Below are 19,103 nucleotides of genomic sequence, written 5' to 3' on the forward strand. Positions count from 1 at the left end.
GAGAAGGGAGAAATCCCTTTGTTATGTGAAGATAAACATGGTTGGAACGTGTATGTTAGTGATTGTATAGTTTGTCATATGTGTTTCCTATCATGTAGACAAAAGGAGGCCCTTAGGCTTTGAAAGCTAACTTCACGGTTCAACCTTACATTAATTCAAAGGTTGAACGGTACATCATCTAATTATTGATTTTTGATCAATCGATTTTTTCTAGAAGTCTTAGGTTCAAGCATGATATTTGTAGAGTATTTGAGTATTCATCATCAAATGATCAAGAGTTTTTTAAATATATATTATCTTATAACCATTGTAGGCTAATAAAAAATTATGATTTTGATTTTTAATTCCCATTAAGAAATGAGATAAGCTTGAATTTTTGTTTTGTTTTTATTCATTTGTCACTTCTACTCCCATCAATCCCAAGGGCCTAATTTTATAGCAAGTTGGTTAGCATTAGATAGTGTAATTCGTTGATTGTCTTTTTTAGAATTGGGCAACGGCGTGATTATTTGAATTAGAAATTAAGTAGTGAAAGCTTAGGATCCATCTATTGAGCACATAATTAGACTTGGAGAGAGACCCATCAAAAAGGCCCCAATCTCTAACTAAATGATAAGATTATATATGGACCTCACCATTATCCTGACGTCACCATCTACACATTTGAACAATACATGTATCTATCAACTATCCCTTTATTTTTTGATTTTAAGTTTTGTTTTCTTCTACCAATCTAAAGATCATCCATATTGAATATTATATTTTAAAAAAACTGTTTAAATTTGTTTGATTGAAGTCAGTCTTTTCGTCTTTAAAGGTAAATTACGTATATATTTATCCAATTATCATTTAGTTTTGTTTTAATCACCTAACTATTTTCATTTTTAAAATCATACCTAAAATAATATTTTTGTTCTGTTTTTTATCACCTTTTGTTAAAAAAATAATGGTGATAATGAGGTACCACCATAAGGTAATGTCATGTCATCATTAAAAAAAATAAAAAATTGACACATCAACAGTTTTATTTATTTTTGGTGTCAAAATTGAACCAAAACATAATGTTAGGTATGATTTAAAAGATAACCAAAATGATAGTTGAGTGATTACATATGTAGTTTACCCTTTTCTTATTTACTTCCGGTTCTTTTTAATATTGAAATAAAGCCATATTGGTTGCATACCTCTCAAATAAAAATTAGTACTTCACATTAAGATTACAATATTGAGCTACTAATCTGACTAGAAGTCTGATTGGAGTTAAATTCCATTTAACTTTGTAAAAAAATAATTAAATTATGATTATGAATAAAATGATATTATTTGAATAGATTTTCATAATTATTGGATCCACATAATGATGAATCTCTATCATGTACAATTTTTTTTACCATATGTTTTTGTGGAATTTGATTGGGTTCTATTGTATTGACACTGAAGAATCTAAATTCTACCATGTACATTTCATAATTTTATGACTATCTTTCTGCTTTGAATATGCATATACATGCTGAAAACCTAACCTAACTCCTCATATAAAGTATATCGGTAACAAGAAATATTAACTACAAAAACTATGTGAATTTGATAAAGGATGATGAACATATCCATGGTACTTGCTATATAGAATTTTCAAGGTTAGGCCTCGGATAATATCTCATAGTGATATATATTCATTTTAAAAAAAGATCATATATTTTAACAAGCACAATTTTATGTTTGTGTTTGAACATGTATTAGAAATATATAATGGACATAAATATTTTAGAAATTTTTTATATAAATTATAATGTTGAAGTTACTTGTAATTATTAAATAATAAATAATTAAATAATAAATGTTATATGAACAATAGAACCTATCGACCTAATGATTAATAAAAAAAATTATTACCAACACCAGTTGATCTAGTGAAATGAGGTATTAGATCTCTTAACTAACGTTAGAAGTTCGAATCTTGGCATTTGTAAATAGAAAAATTTGGGGTGAGAGATTCAATCTCGTATTGAATCTTTGCAATACTTAATCTAGATTAATTGAATAATAAATCAGATACTAATAAATATACTAAAAGGAAAAATAAGTTATTCTCGTAATTAATTACGAGTCATGGTAAGAAGAAAAGGCATGAAACACAAGGATCCTAAATTTCTAAAATGAACTTTACAAAAGCAAAGCCTTAATCATGGTAAACACTTCCATTTCTAAGCCTCTATATACTATTTTCTTTAAATTAAATCCCTATTTTTATTGAATAAAAATAATATTTTTAATAAATATATTATTTTGGGTCGGGTTGGGTTTGAATTTTATCTCAAAAAATCGAGTCGGGTTTGGGTCAAGTGGAAGGTGTATATTTTTTGGGTCGGATGAAATATTTATAATTTTCGGGTCGGGTAGACCGAAAATCCGACCTAACCCAACACAAGCTCATCCCTATTTACAGGCCTAATTAAAACTATTTAAAGAAGTAAAAACTAAAAACCGACTTAACGAAGTCGTACAATTATATGGAAAAAGATTTCCTGCAAGAAAGAATACCAAACCTCGCAAGCTAAATCTATCACGCCATATGTATTTTCATATTAAGACTGTAACCTAAAAGATGCATCGTTTGTTGTTGAAAAGATAATTTAAAGCGTAATCATTGAAGTATGATGTGTAGCACATACATGAACCCTTTCTGTAATTTGTACAAAAAAAATTGAAGTGGTACATTCTATGGAGAATATTACCAACACATAGGGACTGAGTTAATCTGCATATTAAGACGCTCCATGACTCTTGCAATGACCTGTCCTTTTTCTAGTTAAAACGTATGACAATGGTTACCTTACATGCTTAATAAGAACACAGACTTAGCTAATAAAAATAGTAAGTCCATTAAAAAAAGTCGCTTGAAATGATTTATTCAAGATCAACAAATTCATTCTGATGGATTAACATATGAATATCAAGTTAGGAGCAAAGTTAGAAAGGACCCTTGTTAGATGATTAAAATATTTGTGAAGTTTATTCCTGCATGTTAGCAAAACCTTCCAAGATGAAATTATCTGAAGCTCCATCTGAACTACCTGCACAAACTTCAAATTTTAGAAGGTTTTGTCTGTTAGTGGCTCACAAAAGTACATAGTTAGGACCTTGTAAATGTTCAAATCATGAAGGAGCTAAATTCCTCAAATACGACCAATCAGAATGGTTGACAATGTCGAGACATATTAGCATGTTTCCACTGATAGAACCAATATATGATTCAAGGACAAAATCTATAATAACAAATACCTTTTCCTCAAACAATGCACTGCATAACCCATTCAGACGGTGGTAAAACTAGAATCAAATATATAATTATACTAATTTTTTAGCTGTCATGTCGGTTCTTTCCTTAAACGTTCTCGTAAAATATCTTGAATGACAGGTTTACAAGAATCTGGTGGCTTGACCAGGAATGGTTCCAAGGCTGAATGACAGGTTTTGGGAAGAAATTAAATAAGGCAGCCTTAGCTAGTCGAATGAATGAAATTATTACAATGAATATGGACAGGTAGCTCCTTTTGTTCATAGCATATCCATGTGAAACTAGGTGCTTCTCCTGGACTAGTCGTTTGGTAAAGGACACCAAAAGTCTAGCACGTACAAGTTTCAATCGTATTCTTTTACCAACAATAATTTAATTGAGATTTCACAAATTTTACTTCCAATTTGTTGGAAACCAACTCGTAATTGCATATTCAGATTTCCATGATGCAAATATTGGAAACTATACTCCCCATCAGGGATTTAAATAGCGGTCCGCGACATAGTGGTAGCGGTGCCCTCCGAAAACACTATTATTTGACAGCGACACCCGCAATCACCACAATAGCGCCCGCTATGCACGCGATATAACGGTAGCGGTGTCCTTTGAAAATGCGATCGCGACTGCGATTTGAATCATTGCTCTCCATAAATAATCAATTTTCATAATATATTTTATATAGAAAGCTAAATTACACAAAAATATACATTTTACCATGAAATTTACCTGAGAACCTGGGGCAGATTGTTCTCTTAATCTCCATGTTTGGGAATATATGAACAATCCAAGAAACCTTCCACTGCGTACATACAATATACTTCCATAAAAAAATAAAACAGAACATCAACAATAGCTTACTTCATCAACTACTAACCGAAGGCCGGAAGTGCATGCAGATAGGTGGATTGATTTTGAACATTGACAGAAAAGCTGATGGTATTGTTCAAATGCCCTCACCGCACATTAAACCCGACGCAACAGCACCAGCATAATTCTCTGCATTCTTTCGGTTGATTCTTTCCCATATAAACAAGATTATTGTTCCCACAAACATGTCAATAGCAAGGTAAGCTCCTAAATAGAAACTAAGTGCCATAGCCATTGGTATAGGAATAAATTGTGAAATTGTTTTTGGTGTCAAATCCTTTAGTAGGTTTACAACCAACGCAGCCACGAAGAATCCGTAACATAAAGCCAAACAATGCTTGGGCAGCCCTGAAAATCCCTCAATACCAAGAATAGTCAGTACCCTTTATATCACAGCAATAGGTGCTTTGTATGGACCATCTGGTGATCCGACTTCAAAAGCAGTCCAGAACAACCAGAGTGTGAGTGGAGCAATTACGCATCCCATAGCTGTTCCCACCAACTGGCTCACAAACATAGACTTGGCCGATGATAGAGTGAGGTAACCGGTCTTGAAATCTTGCATTAGATAAGATGCTGTGGAGACAATGGACATCATAACCACACAAGCTGCCAAACCAGCCATGACTCCTCCATCACTTCCTACTAATGAAGTTATAATTGTCGGAACCGTCTTTCGGTTGGACCCCGAATTGGGCTTCGACTTGGATTAAATGAATTGAAGTCACCACCGACCATTTTAAAATGAATTTAGGTGGGTCGGACACCATCTTTACCTGATCGGCGTTTTACCAGAAACGTGTCGGGTTCGGAAGTCGGTTACGGTCAGGGAATGATTAGCACCCTTAAACCGCCCTTTCGTACTAATTAATTTGCCGGTTGTCTTTAATTGCGAAAATTATAATTTAAATTGAAATTTAAATTACCCAATTCGAATTGCTTACCTTTGATCGATTGCAATTTCTCTAAAAAAGGGTCAAAAAAAATATTAGACAGTAAATAATAAATAAATGTTAAATGAATCAAAAGAAAGAAAAAATGAATGAAAAAATAAAAATAAAAATAAAAGAAGTAAACAAATTAAATAAAAAAAATGAATAAATAAATAAATACAAATAAAAAATTAAATCTTAAAAATAATAAAATAAAACAACTAAAAATAAACATAAATAATACTAAATAAAAATAATGATAAAAAAATAATAAAGTGAAAATTTAGAGGAGTAATCAATATACATGGAGTGACCAAATTGAAAGGAAAAAAATGAGTACCATATATGAAAATGCGTAACTCCTGGATGACCTGAGTGCTAATTAGACCAAAAACTTTCCAAATGCACTATAATCCCTAACTCACGCGTGTTTTCATCTTCCTCGCCTCTGTTTCTTCTTCAGCATGGCTCTCCTTTTTCGTTTCCTTCAATCTGATACTTAAAAAAAGACGGTATTCCCAATGGTGAACAACAAATTTCACGGTGGCCGATGAAGACTTTAACGGCGGAGGACAACGATTTTATGGTGAAGGATGCGGTTAATACCAGAATGGTAAAGACTTTTCCTATCTTTGTATTCCTTTTCCGATCTTGATACATGCAATGTATTTTCGAGTTTCTTCCTTCGAAGGATTAGGATTTCCCCAATGGCTTGCACCCTTGTTTCGAATGTTTCCCCCCTCTGTTTTTTTTGCTTTTGCTTTCACCGCCTTCCCCTCTCGCTGTGTATTTCGTATCCATTTATAGCCTAGGATTTTGCTAATTTTAGAGAGTTTTCTTTGAATTTAAATGCTTGGTTTGTTAGTGATAGAGTCCTATTGAGACTAAAACTTGCTGACTTGGTGATGTTGGTGCCGTGAACTTCGGGGGGAGGTTACTGGGCGAAAAGTAGTGTCTATAGCTACCCCTCTTTGCCCATAGTCGTGTAACGGGGATAGGGTTTCGTCTAAAATGAATATATCAAACACCATCAATATAGGGGTCAATCCCCATCGAATATCCTTTGTTGTAGAGTTGAAATCCGATGCTGAGACTGATTTGTGAATTTGAATAGAATCCTGAAATGACTCCCTCGTCGTGAGGTTGAGTTGTGAATGGATCCTTATTTGCAGAGTCGGGTCCATCTTAAAATGGAATTGAAGCTGCAATTCATAATTTGAATTGGAATGTGACTTCTCGTTGCCAAATTGTAGTCAACTCTGGTCTTCTTCTCGGTTTAAAGACCCTGGGTTTGAAAATTTGACTGAAAAATAATTCTTTGACTTCACCAAGTGGTTGGTAGGCACTGAAGCTGAATAAGATCGAGCTCGAAAGGTCTTCGTTGATAGATAGCTTTTCTCGACTTAAGCTATGCTGCAAATGATGTGCCTTTGAGCTGAGCGAAACTGAACTCGAAGGTTTGGTGTTTCAAGGGAAACATTTTCAAAGGTGTTTTTTTTGTGTTTCAAGAGAAACTGTCTCAAAAGAAACTGTCTCGAGTGAGACGAAATTTGTTTAATGGAAAACAAATTCAAAGATTTTGTTTCAAGGGAAACTGTCTCAAGAGAGACAAAATTTAGTTCCAAAAGAAACTGTCTCAAGAGAGACACAATTTGTTTCAAGGAAAACAGATTCAGAGATTTTGTTTTAAGAGAAACTGTCTCAAGAGAGACAAAATTTGTTTTTACGAGAAAATGTCTCAAGAGAGACAAAATTTAGTTCTAAAAGAAATTGTCTCAAGAGAGACGAAACTTGTTTAAAGGAAAACAGATTCAACAATTTTGTTTCAAGGGAAACTGTCTCAAGAGAGACAAAATTTGTTTTACGAGAAAATGTCTAAAGAGAGACAAAATTTAGTTCTAAAAGAAACTGTCTCAAGAGAGACAAAACTTTGTTTTAGGGAAAAAAATTCAAAGTTTTTGTTTCAAGGGAAACCGTCTCAAGAGAGACAAAATTTGTTTTAAGAGAAAATGTCTCAAGAGATACAAAATTTGTTTTAAGAGAAACTGTTTCAAGGGAGACAAAACTGTATTTTGAGTAAATTAGTCTTGAGCGAGACGATCCCTTTGTTTCGAGAGAAACAATCTCAAAGGTGATCGATAATCTGCTTGTTCAGAAGCTTTAATCGTTGACTTAAGGAAGTCAAATCTGTGGATGGCATGTTTTCTGTGACACTAAATCACTTCGTCGGGCACAATATCCTTCATCGTGAAGTTGAAATCGTGGATAAACTATTCGTTGTGAAGTTGAGCCTCGAATTGGATATCCCTCGTCGTGAGGTTGAAATCCAGTCTTGAGTAAGTTGGTTCTTCGCTGTGAAGTTGAAATTGGCTCTGAATGAAACTTGGAAAGTTGTTTGTTGACAGTCAATCGCCCTTTCACTGTGAAGTTGAGCAACCACCATCAATTTCTGAATGTGCTTTTGAATCGAGTATCTTTGAAACTTGACTCTAAAAGTTGCAAAAACTTATGTATACAAAAAATGATAAATGCGGTGCTCTTAAGTATGTCTAAGATGCATGTAACATGAATTAGTTCTATTTTATCTCCTGAATGGAGCCTCGTGCTTTGTCTTCTTGTTCCTGCATGTGGAGGAAATACCTTCAGAAGGTCTGATAATTTGCATCAGGATATTGAATCCCCAAAGATGCCCTAATATTCGATGTTGAATCTCCAAAAATGACCCAACATTTGATGTTGAATCTTCAAAGGTTCCCCCAATATTCCTCATTTCTTGCTTCAGCATTGATTCTAAGCATGAGTTTTGTGTCTGAGAGCCACATGTCATTTACCAAGATCCACCCTGGAGAGATTGTTTTGTTTGAAAAAATGTTTTTCTTTTTCTTTTATTTTTAAAATTCTGAAAATATCAATTAAAAGAGTTTCGAAAAATGTTTAATGAGAAGTTTTGAAAATATTGCCCCTTTCACGGTTTTACAATTGAGACGAATCATAAAACTAGAGTTCATTGGTTATCAAAGAATTAATTACATTGTTAATCCTTTAATAAATTATAGCTATTTGACAAGTGCCAAGATCAAAGCTATCTTTGGGAAATAGGTAAAAAAAGTCTCAGGTTATTGTGTTTGGTCGAAGGTTTGACATTTTTGTTTATTTGATGCTCAAAGGTTTAATGGGTTAGCTTGTATGCTTCTTTGCTGGAAGTGTTCTCCGACTCCCAACTTTCATGGTCACGCTCGGATTGTGCGATGCCTTATCAAGGAATTTGTACGATTGCCTCAGCTGCACAATTTTTATATTCGAGCCACCTTTTCAGGTTTTCAACTCGAATCCTCCCTTGGTTTCAAGACGTCATTCAGAATTTAGGTCTTGAACCCCTTTTTTTATTTTTCTCTATCATGCATTAAAGATTTTAAAAAACTTTTTGCAAATAAAGATTAATCCTGACGGGCAGGATGAAATCTGAAGATAGTCTCTTCTGTTCAGAAGTCCATGTATGATTAGAAGGGACTTTTAAGGAACGTAATGTAGGCCATGGTTCATGGTTATGAAAGAAATGATAAATAGGCCCAAACAAGTGTTTCAGGGTATTAAACCAAGGATCAATTCATTCTGATGCCTTTAATCCTGTCTTGCTCAATTTGAATATGCTCGTATGTGTTTCTCTTGATTTTCTCTGGATGTTCCATGATTTTCGAGTGAAGTGATTCTGGAATGATTGTGCTTGATCAATCTCATGATTTAAATCTCGACGCGTCATTTGAATCGAGTGAATCTTTGCATATGTGTCTTGTCTTTTTTCTTCACTTTTTCCTTTGTTTTTGTTTCTCTTTTTTATTTTCTCTTTGGTTTTTCTTCATTTTTTTCTCTTTTTTCTTTTTGTTCTGATTTGATCTTTGCACTTGGCATTTGGTATCTCCTTTGGATTGATGTCTTCACTGACGTGAGCAGATTTCTTCCACCTTGCCCCCTAGTGTGGAGGGTGATCCTTGGTTAGGGTTGAATCAGAAGAAAAAATACTATAGGCTCAAAAAGGGACACAAGGGATATATATTTTCTCCTGTTGTGAATGAATGAAGAAAGAAAGCAGTTCATCATTTCATACATGGAAGTCTTCACAGAAGAGGTATCCCCAGGGGGATAGATTTTCAAGATTAATTATATTCATATGAAAACAATGTAATTAATGCATGATAGAATTATTTCGAATGAATTCTTCTTTCTACTTCTTGGTCCCGACATGTGTTAATGTTCAGGCTCCCTGCGAAATGCCCCGAGTTAGAAGAATGCTCATGTTCAAAAGTCAATTTTGAGTCTAAAAAGACAATGGTGTGACTTTATTGACTCAAAGAAAGGTTCAAAAGTTTCAAAGGGTGGTAATGTCAAAATCGGGTCTTTTGGTAATGACCATGAATTATTATGGGTAAAGAATCAAGGTATTTTATTTTGGGTTTGAGACAGGATAAGAAATGTCTAATCCTGCCATATGTCAAAAATCTATAATTCTTGAAGAATTAAAAGAATCTTTAATTCATTTAATATTCGAAGAACTAAAGATTAAAATTTGTTCAATTATTCCACCTTAGAAAGTAGCATAAATTCAATCGTTTAAAAGATTAAGCAAACATGAAAGATCAAAGACGTGTTCAAACAAAACAATGCTCTAAGTGCAAATGGTAGATGCCCCCAGAATCCATCAGGTTTGGATCTTGTGCTTCAGTGCCTTATAGTTCTCAAAGGAATGTTTGGAGCTTCTTATGTGGTAATTGCAAGCGGCTTCAACATAATAGCCCTTAGGCTATGAGGACTCCTTTCTCAGATCACCTTGGCAGGCTTAGTCCTATAATCAACTGATCAAGCTCCTACTGTACTGATTTCAGTTTTAAAATCTTGCTTCCATGTGGTGTCATGTGGTTAAGACCACTTCACCGAATCCTCCATGAAGAAATTTCATGTTTATGAAAATGATTAAAAATGAAATGTAAATGCAAAATGCAAAAATGCATGAAATGTTCGAGGTATTGATCCGAAAATGTGTCTGTTATTATAAATAATCCTTATTGAGGACAAAAATGTTTTATCTTTAAAGAGAGAAAAATATCATGACAACTTCTGACATGTTGACTAGTTTTCTGCCTTCGTCTGTCACCGGTTGAATAACATGCCGATCCGCTCCGGCTCCTTTGGATGAACCATGAAAATATTGAGTTGCTTTTTGTACTGGCCCAAGAAGTCTCGAATGACTGCATCTATGGCATTTATCTTCTGTTGAACATGTTCTCAACGAATACGTCATTGGAGCCCTCAATTGATAGGAACTATGTGAAGTTCATTTGTCTGTTTCTTAAATTCAACAGCAATGGTCTCCAATTTCCGCTATTGTTTTGCCATTGTTGTATTTGAAGGGACCCCCAAGATCAGTAACCTTCATCTTTCCCCTGCAACCTCTGCCAATCAGTTCTTCAAAGATAGGCTTTCATTGTGCTTGATGTAGACTCGGTTCATGCTGAGTCCTTTATAATGCAGTAGAGTGATATACTCTTCAAATGTGGGCACCACGTCTTCTGGAGTGAATGTGACACATAGTCGCCTTGTAGACTGTCCTTCTGCATTTGCATCTCTTGTATTACAACCCCTTTGTCCATTAATGTAGATTATTCATGTTTAACAAACACGTTTTTGGTGAATCAACACCTCTTTTAAATGATGCAAGTGATAAATAAAATGAGAGAGAATAATAAAAAGAGTTAGTGAGGTAAAAAAAATCATACCCCACATGATATCTACCCCACATGCTTTAATTCATACAAGAACATGATCTCTATCCCATGCTAATTCCAAACAAATCCTAACCACATATTTATCTAATTCGCATGTTTTGAATAGAAAGTAAAGCAGGAAATAAAATCAAAGCAGCCTAGGGTTTGGAATGAGGTTTTGGGGTGGGCTCTAATTCCCTTTACTCTCCCGGTTTAGGTTCTAAAAGGGTACTTGAGTTCTCTTTGCTGGTGCCCCCTTGGGCTTGCCAGACCCTTAGTCCTAAGCCCATTAAAAGCTTGTGTGGACTAAGTTAAACTCGAGAGGACACATCCCCTTATGTCTGTGCTGTGAATAAATTCACATGAAGACATAAGGTATATGAATCCCGAAGGCTACTTGCTAGGCCCACACGGTGAATAAATTCACACGAAGGAGTCGCTTTTACCCCCACTTAAATAGGGTTTGGAGCTCGGGTATAGAGCCTGAGATGAATTTTTTTTTTCAAAAATCTGAAATCATTGAAAAAACATTAGTACAACTATTTATTTGAAAAAAAAAATCAAAGGTAAATAATTGGGATCGAATAAATAAATTTAAATTTAAATTTAAATTTACCATTTTCGTATAAAAGACAACTGAAAATTAATTTTGGCCTGACTCACTTACCTGTCCCCAGCGGAGTCGCCAAGCTGTCGGAACCGTCTTTCGGTTGGACACTGAATTGAGCTTCGACTTGGATTAAATGAATTGGAGTCACCACCGACCATTTTAAAATGAATTTAGGTGGGTCAGACACCATCTTTACCTGATCTGCATTTTACCAGAAACGTGTCGGGTTCGGGAGTCGGTTACAGTCAAGAAATGATTAGCACCCTTGAACCGCCCTTTCGGTACCAATTAATTTACCGGTTATCTTTAATTGCGAAAATTATAATTTAAATTGAAATTTAAATTACCCGATTCGAATTGCTTACCTTTGATCGATTGCAATTTCTCTAAAAAAGCGAAAAAAATATTAGACAGTAAATAATAAATAAATGTTAAATGAATCAAAAGAAAGAAAAAATGAATGAAATAAAAAAATAAAAGAAGTAAAAAAAAAATTAAATAAAAAATGAATAAATAAATACAAATAAAAAGTTAAATCTTAAAAATAATAAAATAAAAACAACTAAAATATAAACATAAATAATACTAATTAAAAATAATGATAAAAAAAATAATAAAGTGAAAATTTAGAGGAGTAATCAATATACATGAAGTGACCAAATTGAAAGGAAAAAAAATGAGTGCCATATATGAAAATGCGTAACTCCTGGATGACCTGAGTGCTAGTTAGACCAAAAACTTTACAAATGCACTATAATCCCTAACTCAAGCGTGTTTTCATCTTCCTCGCCTCTGTTTCTTCTTCAGCATGGCTCTCCCTTTTCGTTTCCTTCAATCTGATACTTAAAAAAACGACGGTATTCCCAATGGTGAACAACAAATTTCACGGTGGCCGATGAAGACTTTAACGGCGGAGGACGACGATTTTATGGAGAATGATGCGGTTAATACCAAAATGGTAAAGACTTTTCCTTTCTTTGTATTCCTTTTCCGATCTTGATGCATGCAATGTATTTTCGAGTTTCTTCCTTCGAAGGCTTCGGATTTCCCGAATGGCTTGCACCCTTGTTTCGAATGTTTCCCCCCCTCTGTTTTTTGCTTTTGCTTTCACCGCCTCCCCCTCTCATTGTGTATTTCGTATCCATTTATAGCTTAGGACTTTGCTAATTTTAGAGAGTTTCCTTTGAACTCAAATGCTTGGTTTGTTAGTGATAGAGTCCTATTGAGACTAAAACTTGCTGACTTGGTGATGTTGGTGCCATGAACTTCGAGGGGAGGTTACTGGGCGAAAAGTATTGTCTACAATAATGAAAAGACCAATCATCCCATAAGTGAAAAACAGGTTCAAATCTGTAAGTCCAGTTCCGTAAGAGTTGCAGAAGGCAAGGGCAATAATGTAAGAAATCAGAACCAGATACCACTTGAGGGGTGGAAAGATTGTTGGAATAGTAGCTGTTGCTATAGCAGCCAAGGCCACATATCAAGAAGCAGCAAACCAAGTAGGTATCTTGTCTTTAAGAAATATATAGTCTCTTTTTCTCAGCTCTTTTAGGTTTTTAGAACTCTGATCATTTACCAAAACAAAAACAATATTTTTATTAATCTGCGCTTGAAAATAGAATGGTTGAGTGAGTGCAAGGAATCTGATGCATGTGTATAAATACTTTTGCCCATAAATGTGAAAATTTTTAGGAGTTTTCAAAAAGGTGGATTGATATTCAATTAAGGGTAACACATCATGCATCAATTAATGAGTTTTCACCAAAAGGGGCAATTTTGCACAATTAAATTCATTTCAGTAGAAGCCACCCAGTAGTGATTAACTGTGATAATTATTTCAAACTTCAAAGATTATGAAAACCATTGCAACAGAACAGAATCATTAACAGACTGCAAAATGATGAAGCGAGCGTCTGGCTAATGAGGTTATCCTCACTTATAACCTTTTGAACAATAGGAAGTTTCCTCTCCTTGGTGCTTTTATTACACATTTCCTTTGCAATAACACATTATCTTGATCAGGTTGTAAAGGCAATCCCAAGGATAAGAGCCATAGATAAGAAAACCTGTGAACAACACGAGCCCCAGAAAGTTTCTTTTGATTGGTGTTAGAGAAAAGAAACTTTCAATCAAGACAAGAGATTGGAAATAAACCAGAAGCTGCAGGTGACAGAAACGTCATAGCCTTCTACAACTTTGCAACAGAACTAGGAGTGCCAAAGTCTTTCACTTTACCTTGTAAGCATAAAGACCTTTAAAATCAGTGCTCTCTAGGCCAGAAGGGTACCAGTCCCAGTATGTGCTGAAATAAAGGGCCAGAGGAAACCCCACCATATGATTGCCCCAAGAAGAAGAGAGCAGTTTACAATGTGTGGGCATATAAGACCAACACCAACATAGGTTGGACTAAAGTCAAAATAGAACTTGCATAAAGGAACCATGTGAAACGCTAATATATCCATAAATCATTTAATATAATATCAACAATCATGTTAATACTATTTAAAAAAATCGAAGTATCATTCGGTTACCATCGTTAGTGCCCTCTTTTTGATCGTAAGACAGTTTCTATTGCCGCAAGCCAATATAGAATATGAAATATTGAGCATTCTCATTAAAGTATATGAGAATTCTTCCAACAGGGAAAAATGTACAGAATTCATATGGAAAAGTGAATCTGAGAGAAACTTACGAGTTTCTGAACAGTGTTATACCAAAAGTGGGAAAGTTATCAAACCCGCAAGAATCTCCAATACCACTGAAAAACCACTTGAAGCAGCTCCAAACTAAACTTATGCTCAGATATTTTCCAAGACATATTCGAAAACGTAAAAAAATAATAATATTATCTCTAGTGATTTACTAAGCAAATATTATGATTTAAAGCAGCTGTGTCATTCAAGTTGTAAATGCATGATTGTTCATTCAAGACTTTGCATTCTATCATTATCTTGTTTGACAACACGATTTTGTAATTAAGCTGTACATCACTGGAGCTGTATGTAACCTATGAAAAGACAATGAGCAAAATGAATCAAATAAGTACCCTGCAAGCTCCACACCTGAGTTGTTATGCAAACTATTTATCAACGTAGCTATGGCTGTTCAACTGGGATATGTGAATTTATGATCCAAGAACATTTTCTGAGAAAAGTAAAAAGACAGAATAAAAACACTAAGCGGAGCAAAACTAAACAGCCCAAGGAAGACCAATCATCCATCCAATCCGAGGGTTCTTAATATCTTCCTCTCGGTTTCCAGGGTAATCATCCATTGTAATCAGATACGATCCGAATCCACCTATAACAAAAACATTCAGATATTAAGGCAGAACCACCGAAGTTGTTCAAACTTAATTTGAAACTAAAACTTAATCTTCCCCAAATATCATTAATCAATGATATCAAATTCTAATAAGATTAAAAAAAAAAACAAAAATGCAATTAGTTACTTTTTAATCATTTACATTAAAAAATTAATTAATTTTGGAAAATTCAGAGGCTCCGTAACAGCAAAATTAAGCTCCAAATGCTTTAAACTAAACAGAAGAAAGCTAATAGCATTTTAGCTATATCATTAATTACACCAAAGGTGCTAAAAAATGGAAGTGTTCTTGAGTTTGTATTACCATTATAAGCAAGGCCGCAACAAGCGACGACGCAAGTCTGAATTACAGTGTTTCCTTGTTTGGTAAAAGTCGAAACATGAAACCCCAACTTAGACAAGAAACCGGTCCACGATTACGAAGAAGTATCCGAGCAAACCGACGTTCAACGTAGGATACATCCCGGCGGTTTGATTCATCGTGTGCTATGATGCAAAAGAGAGTCCCTAACAAGGCGCTCACCACGAGCCCTCTGATCGTTATCTGATCTTCCCATTCGGGAACTCGCACCGACCCGGCGCTGCCGTCAAATTTTTTTCGTGTTGAGAATCACCGGCTCCGATACATCGGTTCCCATGAATTTTAGATATGGTTTGTTAGTTTTTTTCTTCTCTGGGAAGTCAAATCATAGCTGTAAGTAGGCAGTCGGCTCCGATACATTTATTGAAGCTAGAACAAACTTCTTTGCTCCCCCTTTGATTCCATTTTGGTGTCATTGACACATGGATTACTTTATAAATTTCCTTAAAATATTTTTACTGCTAATTTACCCACACATATTGATTGACAATTATAAAAACTTAGTGAAAAGATTTGGCTGCTAATGAATTTATCTCCAACCTAAAATAAGGAAAGAACAAAAGAGTCGAACCAAAAACAAGCCCTCGACCCGCACTAACACATCCCAGGGTGCTTCCTCTCACACTGCACACAGATCGGATGAGAAGAGACCCTCACTGAACCATTGACGTTTGCCCTAGAGGCCGATGATAAGGGCCTCCTACTGGGGTTAGATCTACCCCTACAATATGCTGTAACCTCCTAAACCCGACCTGGATATTATGACCAAATCTAAGTGGTTACATATCGTATTCAAAAATTCTTTTTATATTTAAAATAATTTTAAAATCCGTATAATAGTATAATATGAAATTAGCCATAAGAAAGATTCATACAATAAACACACACACACATATATATCAGAAAATCGTATAAAACAAATACAAAATAAATACCGGTAATACGATATACCAAGACAGTAACAAAAGCACGTGTCACCAAAGTATAACTAAAGACATATAGAGATATACAGTAATACAAAAATAGGAGTAGTCATGATGCCAAGTCTGCTAGTCTACAGTCTGCTACTATCTGAAAAGATTAAAATTTACAGAATAAGATAAAAAGTCTAGTGCGCTCCTTACGGTGTATAAAAAATATACAGATAAAACACTGTAGTAAAAAAAACAATTCATCAAATATGCTTTAAAAATATGAACACTACCAATATCCGAACACCAGAATGTGCAAGTTCCCCAAAACCATACACTCACCTGTACACCCAGTAAGGGCCTTACACATGTAGCATAAGGACCTGCGGTAAGAACTTATCATGCGCACAAAGAAAAAGGAGCATGCATTAAGGTCTTACAAGTGATAGACTATGCCTGATATACTTCCTCAAATAATACCCCCAATGAAAGTAATAAACATGTATGTATTTGAGTGAAAATGGTAGTTTAATACATTAAAACATGAAAATATTCCATACTTAGAAATCAAATACATAAATATCGTAACAATAGATCATATAAGAAATAAATATTAAATCAGGTATCAGATAAACAGTATTCAGAAAATCAGGTATCATGTCGTAAAAATATTTAGTATCATCAGAAATCTAAAACATTTCAGATAAATAATTTAAAACAGTAATGTAACACCATCAAAAAACACACCTGTATCGGTATGAGTAGTATGATAAGGAAGCCTACTACCGAGTCTGTCGATCACGCTCAGTGGCAGTGCTAGATCATACGAATTGGAAAATCTATATATGAATCATAATGGATGGATGGATGTCCCTTGTTCCCATATGTAATGGGATATGGGGGAGGTAAGATAGTAGGCTGCCCCCAATACTAGATTGAGAGCAGCTTCCGTAGAAGACCTCCAAATTATGAAAATTCCCTCCATGGGACTCGATCCCACGACCTCAAGGTTAAGAACCTTGTGCTCTACTAATAATAACCTATATTTAAACAATTTACAAAAACCTATGAGTAACTCTCGAAGAACGCAAATCGAGCGGATCTGACGGACGGGAAGCACCGAATCTAATCAACCCTCGGTCGGGGGAAACATGAGTACCAAGCTCGGTTCATAGTAGTGAATGACAGAGAGATCAATTCGCAACGTCAACAACTTGATTTTCTTCACCCCTTACACGCCGGCGGCAACGGAGACAAGATGAACACCAGTAGACTCGGGACGACGCAAGGAGCACGATGGTGCAGGAGGTGTTGAAAACGAAACAACCATCGATGATGAAATGTTGATTAAATATTTACTTCTAATAGAGGAAATGTTGAAGAGAGAGAGAGAGAGAGAGAGGAGAAGGGTTTAAACTTTTCAGAAATGGAAAGTTTCTAATTTTTAGGGTTTTTAAACCCACATTTAAAAAATGGTATAATTACACTATAGGTTCTCCAGTTTTAATTGTTTTATTAATTTGGATCCGAATTTAATCAAAATTTCACTATAGTCCTCAAATTTAATTTAGTCATCGAAATAAAATTTAAGAAAATTTTAAACCCTAATTTGTGGTGTGACATATTCAAGTCGACTTATTCAAGCCACTTTTCCCTCTCAGAAACTTGAAAATCATCATATCATGATTTTTCAAAACCATAATAATCAATATCAAACATAATAATCATGCTATATTCTTTTTCACGTTTCATATCCATAACAAGTACTTTTACACTTTAGAATTCATTCTCAGATCTAATTTCCAAAATCATATTACTTTTAGATTCGTAACTTTACTTTAGATTCATAACTTTACTTTAAATTCATAGCCCAATGTATATTTATGAGAATGCAAGGTACGTGAGTCAGGCGAGTGTGCACAATAAGCACTTCACGGTGCTATAATCAAAATCAGAAAATGCACTCCAAGTGCAATCATATCATTTGCACCAACGGTGATATACATAATGTACACGAATGTACCATATTAGAATTAGAATCACTCCACCTCATGGCATGCGAATTTTACCTACGACTCTCAATGCAACATACAATGGACTTTCAAAACATATCATATTAATTTAATAATCAATATTTCCAAATCAAATTCATTTTTAATTCATCATCGTAAAAATATAATTTGGGCAGTTCATACCCTAAACCATCCATAAAATCTTCACATAAGCATTTAGGAAATATTCTATCATTAAAAACATCATTCTTTAGAATCATTTTGTAAAATCATTCATATATCGTTTCAGAAAATATCATATAAAATATATTGGGTAATTTATACCCAAAAATAATTCATAAACTTATATATAAGCATTATGGAAACATTCCAAAATTAGAATTAAATAATACTGTAAAAAAAATAGGAGGTTGAGTTATCACAAGTTTTCCTTGATCAGAATAATTAAATAAATAATTGCACTCACTTTGACACTTTATTTATCACAATTTCATACTCTAGAAGTTTGCACTACCTTCAAAGAAATATTATCATGTATTAATACACACTTAAAAATTATTCCACTTATACCACTTAGAACTAGACTCGAATGCAAATCTAGCCATATAAGGAACTTCTTCTAGTTCAATATGTACAATTTATAGTAAATTTTCAAATCTAACTTACAGAAGTTGTTTTGAGCAAAATCTGCTGCCTTGTTTTCTGAACTATTATCGATTAAAAATTCATATATTTTTATATACTTCTTGAAATCAATAACCTTTTGTTTTAAATGAAACTATACTGATATAAGAATCCAACGATGTAAAAATCATCCTCTAATTATTTCTGTAGAATTTATGGTGATTTTTCTTAGCTTACTATTTAGATCACAAATATAGGTAGAAATCACTAATTTGCATCCTTAGCTTATACACCAATTCTATTAGCTTACCAAATAAATATATACTCATAAAGCATAAATTCACACAACCTTTAGGAGTTACTTCTTATCATTTTAACTCCACCACTGGCTCATCGCAAGCCAAT

At 34.2% G+C, this 19,103-nt stretch overlaps 1 pseudogene; it reads right to left on the minus strand.

Moving 5' to 3' along the window:
• Window positions 1-4,160: 4,160 nt before the first annotated feature.
• LOC120205801 lies at window positions 4,161-15,428 on the minus strand (annotated as a pseudogene).
• Between the last annotated feature and the right edge of the window lie 3,675 nt (window positions 15,429-19,103).

Source organism: Hibiscus syriacus, unplaced genomic scaffold (assembly GCF_006381635.1).
Source record: "Hibiscus syriacus cultivar Baekdansim isolate YM2019G1 unplaced genomic scaffold, ASM638163v2 tig00013040_pilon, whole genome shotgun sequence".
In the NCBI taxonomy this organism is placed as follows: Eukaryota; Viridiplantae; Streptophyta; class Magnoliopsida; order Malvales; family Malvaceae; genus Hibiscus; species Hibiscus syriacus.